The sequence below is a fragment of the Terrapene carolina genome, unplaced genomic scaffold (assembly GCF_002925995.2).
Source record: "Terrapene carolina triunguis isolate 2854851 unplaced genomic scaffold, T_m_triunguis-2.0 Scaffold508, whole genome shotgun sequence".
Taxonomy (NCBI): domain Eukaryota; kingdom Metazoa; phylum Chordata; order Testudines; family Emydidae; genus Terrapene; species Terrapene triunguis.
This window is the reverse complement of record NW_020664859.1, coordinates 1,573,499-1,578,767: the sequence shown is the minus strand read 5'-3', so window position 1 is coordinate 1,578,767 and position 5,269 is coordinate 1,573,499.

Sequence of the window (5,269 nt, the reverse complement as noted above, 5' to 3'; positions counted from 1 at the left end):
GTTACATCTCTCTTCTTATTTATCAGTTGAAAAGTTCCAAGGAAACTCAAATATATTGGTCCTGTTCTGTGGTATCTGCTGCTGGATTTCAGAGACAGTTTAGATTATTGTTAAACAGATACCCACCAAGCAACACACACTCTGGTGCTTTTATTTTGCATGTGGGATAATGCTGCTGAGAACCAAGACTGAAGAACAAGAAACCGTCTGGGATTAGTCTACCAAATGTGAAATGATGCTGAGAGGTAGTGAGAAGAAATGAGGAATAGAATTGGAGGGATGAGAGATTTGTGGTTGCAAATGTGCTATAGAAGGGAGAAGTATTTATTATGCAGACTAGCTTTGATTCTTGACCAGAAGATGACTTTTAGATGAGATTAACACAGTGTGTTCATTTTTAAAGCTATGGAGTCAAGCTATATTCTTGTTATGTGAAATCCAGCTATACCAATGCGGGTTTGTTCCGTACACATGTGTTAGCAAGTCTACAGTTAGGTGGCCTAAGTGCCAAGTTTCTGACTGTTACCCTCATTTACAGTATTAACATTTTGTGTTTAGTGTAGCTACCAAAAAGACATTCCCTTTCTTGAAGAGTTCACTACCTGACTGACAACGATCAAGACAGGACCCTGAGGAAAACAACATCTGGAAAGAAAGGGATGCAAAAGGTGACTTAGCATACATTGTTCAGTTTAACAGAGATTTGCTGTTGGGGAAACTTCCCCTTTCTCCATCCTTGCTAATAATGATATCCCTTTCTACTACCCAAAATAATCTGAGTCAACTACTGCACCATGCTCTCTAGTGGGTTACTGAAAGTGCACACTGATAGTGATCCTCCTCAGATGATGGACATTCTGCTCAGCAGCTAGCTCACTCTGTCTGTAGCTTCCATGATGAGTTTAACAGTCTAACCCCTACGTTGACTGGCTCCTATATTCAGCCTTTCAGTTTTTTGCCCAATATGCCCTCCTCATCCTTAAATTGCTGTATAGCCTGTGATGGCTTTGTCTTCCAAGAGCTGCAGCATTGTCTGAATTCCTACTGTCCTTAGTGCACTGAATAGTATCAGTTAAATCCAATGACACTATTCTTGTAGGGCTAGAAGGATTTTGTCCTTAATCTAATTGGAAAGGACTTTAATACTTTTTCATTGGCATGTCAGTGACTTTTAAGAGCTTGTAGCACATTTGGAGCTAGCGAAGCTTTGCTAGTGTTCACAGAACGTGCTCACATCTATGTAATTTGCTAGAATGGAAAGTGCTTTGTATTGTTCGGTCTTACAAAAACACTTGATGAATCCATAACATATGTCCAACCATTTCAAGCTTATCCCAGGATAGCTGTGAGCTGAAAAACCATTCTAGATAACATGTATTTCCCAGGACCCTTGTGCTTCAGAACTCCAGAGCTGGGTGATTGCATTTTTTTGTTACTGGCTATTCTGAAAACATTGTTTCAGGTTGAACCACAAACAAAGTGTTTCAAAACTTTTGCTGAATCAAAAATTCCAATATTGGGCATTTTGACATGTAAAGGAGTACTAGATTTATAAAATGGCCAGGGCAGGAGGACTCCCATTATAACCTTTAGCCTACTGGTTGCAGTGTTTCCCTAATGCTGGGTCCGAACAATGGGATGTGGGAAGGGTCAAGGTGGTGCCCCACAGGTGCTCCCTGTGACGAAGTGGGGGATTTTCTTGTTTTTTCCTTGTTTTCCAATGGTTTGCATGCAGAGGGGGTGGGACTCAGTTTTCCTGGGTGTTACTGGTTTAACGAGGGAGGGGAGAGGGAGTTTGTTGTGACAGAGGACTGGAGAGGGAACTTGAGACCCCAGCCAATGGCCTGGAGGATGGATACCCCAGCGACTGGTGACCCGGAGACCCAGCAACCGGTTCTGGCCAGTGGGAGGGCAATGGGCTGCGAAGAGAGGACCCCATGACCTAACCAGCTGGTTCCGGCCAGAGGACAGGAGGCCGAGGCAACCCTGTTTACCTGGAGAGAAGACAATGGACAGAGGTGGGGCTTGGGGCTGGTGATCTTAGATGCCCAGCTGGGAAGCAGGGGGGCTCTGGGCTGGAGATGGGGAGCAGGCAGAGCCCACCTGGATGCAGGGAGAGACTGGAATGTGCTGTGCGGAGAGAGGCCAGGCCTGAGGGTCAGAGTTTCCTGTGCTGTGTTCAATGCTCAATAAACCCTCCTGTTTTATGCTGGCTGAGAGTCACTCTGGTCTAGAGAACAGGGCTGCATCAACCCCTTCGGGGGTGGAGGCCCGGGGGGGTCCAGAGCGAGTGGACTCCCTGAGGGGGCCCATGGCAGAGACAGACATGCTAAGGCTCAGAGAGGTGCGGCTCCAGGAGGCGGAGGGGCTTAACCCCTGAGAAGGGCTGTCTCACTGAAAGGGGCACCCCTCACGGACCGCACAGGGCCAAGAGTGGGCATGATCTGTGAGTCTGTGACACTCCCCACCTTTCCAGTGGGCAGCAGCAGCATGAAGGAAAGCCTCTGAGAGGCACATGTGAAACAGGAACAGGCTACTGACTATTTGGCTCAAGTCACTTCCTCTGTGCTGCTGCCTAGATCCTGCTCTGGGCAGCAGGCAGTGGGGTGGGAAGAGGTATCTGGGTACTAGCCACACAGAAGAAATGGCAAGAGCCAGCAAGTGGACAGTCAGCAGCCTGGAAGCAATTGCAGTCCAGCTGTGAGGGGAGAGGAGCTGACCAGGGCTGCAGGGAGAGCGAGAGCAAAGGAGGAGGTTTGGGGGCCAGAGGGCTGCAGGACTCAGTAGGAGGGACAGGACTAGGGGACTGAGGAGAGGGGGAGTAGTAGTAATAATGGTGGGTCCCCCAAAAAGAAACAATGCAGATGGTTGGTCACTTTAGTAAAAAGTTTGGGAACTACTGGATTCAGGGTACTCACCTGGGTTCTGTTCCTCTCTCTGCCTGTTGTGGAGAAGAAATTTGAATTTGGGTGTCCCACATTGCAGGAGGATGCCCTAGCCAGAGACTTGGTGGGATAACTCACATGACTGGAGTACTGTCATGGATGGATATAAACTGTTCAGGAAGGACAGGCAGGGCAGAAAAGGTGGGGGAGTTGCGTTGTATGTAAGAGAGGAGTATGACTGCTCAGAGCTCCGGTATGAAACTGCAGAAAAACCTGAGTGTCTCTGGATAAAGTTGAGAAGTGTGAGCAACAAGGGTGATGTCGTGGTCGGAGTCTGCTATAGACCACCAGACCAGGGGGATGAGGTGGATGAGGCTTTCTTCTGGCAACTAACAGAAGTCAAAAAAAACCCTGATGAGGTTCAACAAGGACAAGTGCAGAGTACTGCACTTAGGACAGAAGAATCCTATGCACTGCTACAGACTAGGGACCGAATGGCTAGGTAGCAGTTCTGCAGAAAAGGACCTAGGGGTCACAGTGGACGAGAAGCTGGATACGAGTCAACAGTGTGCTCTTGTTGCCAAGAAGGCCAACGGCATTTTGGGCTGTATAAGTAGGGGCATTGCCAGCAGATTGAGGAACGTGATCGTTCCCCTTTATTCGACATTGGTGAGGCCTCATCTGGAGTACTGTGTCCAGTTTTGGGCCCCACACTACAAGAAGGATGTGGAAAAATTGGGAAGAGTCCAGCAGAGGGCAACAAAAATGAATAGGGGGCTGGAGCACATGACTTATGAGGAGAGGCTGAGGGAACTGGGATTGTTTAGTCTCCAGAAGAGAAGAATGAGGGGGGATTTGATAGCTGCTTTCAACTACCTGAAGGGGGGTTCCAAAGAGGATGGAGCTCAGCTGTTCTCAGTGGTGGCAGATGACAGAACAAGGAGTAATGGTCTCAAGTTGCAGTGGGGGAGGTCTAGGTTGGATATTAGGAAACACTATTTCACTAGGAGGGTGGTGAAGCACTGGAATGCGTTACCTAGGGAGGTGGTGGAATCTCCTTCCTTGGAAGTTTTTAAGGCCCGGCTTGACAAAGCCCTGGTTGGGATGATTTAGTTGGGAATTGGTCCTGCTTTGAGCAGGGGGTTGGACTAGATGACCTCCTGAGGTCCCTTTCAACCCTGATATTCTATGACTATGGGATATTCTGGTATTGGGCTTTCTCAGTCTCTCCTCTTGAAACTGTTCTGCTTTTTATAAATAAAAAGTCACTGGTGCAGGGACTTAAAGTTTGATCTCCCAAAACCTAGGTGAGCATCTAACCCATCAGGCTATAGTCATTCTGTCTTTCCCTGGCTCAGTGACTATTCATTCTCATGCAACAATAAACAACTAATTTCAGCAGAGTAAGATCCCACTATTTTCATGACATTAAAATAGGTAGTTGATGGAAAAACATCTCAGATCTAGAAAAACCAGATGCCCTCTGAAAAAGACTGGACTAGAACTTGCTGCAGTGGGCACTAGTTAACTGCTCCTGCCTACTCCCCCACCTTCCTCAAGCTCCTTTGCTTTTTTAAAAAATAGAAACATAAAAGCTTAGGCACCCAGTTTTCATCATAAGTGAGATGCTGGCAAAGAGTACATTAAAGTGGCCTTCTTCTCCACACAAGAGGACATAGGAACTACATCCTTGTGCTTAATCGATATTTTACATTTGCCAAGCCTTGTACAAACAAACCACAACTAGACATTGGGAGTGAAAGGTTCCCCAGCCATAAAACTGGACAAAGGATTAATTTTTTATAGCAAACTTGCTGTGGGACCTTGAGCAGAGCTAGGAATTCCTGCTTTCTAACACTTTGTCCATTAAACAATGAAACATCTTGATTTATTACTCCTGCTCATGTCATTGTATATACCCTGTTTACACATGGAGATGCCTTTTGCATCGCCAATAAAATGAGAAAAACAAAGGTACTTTAATATTAAATCAATTTTTAAAATTCTTAGGATAGAAGTACTGCTAGCTCAGATAAGTTGGGAAGATGCATAGCTGCTAGTAGTGCCTGTTGTGGTGGAGAGAGATAACAAAGTTAATTTGATTCCTTACACAAGAGGCTCTAAAAAGTGCAATGCTCTGACATTCAATTGCCCGACTCAGGAGCAGGCCTCAGTTGTACATAAATACTAGGGATACTGATTGCATCCAAAAGAAAGTTGCCTTAAAACTGGGAATAGCCTCAGACTGGTTACAAGTTTAGGTTTAACAGGACAGTCCCAACCTTTGAGACAGCTTATAGCTTAGGCCAAGGATTCCTATTGTTCTTTTCTGAAGTTTCCCCTTGCTCTTGTGCAATACTCCATTTTTATATAGGATTGATCTT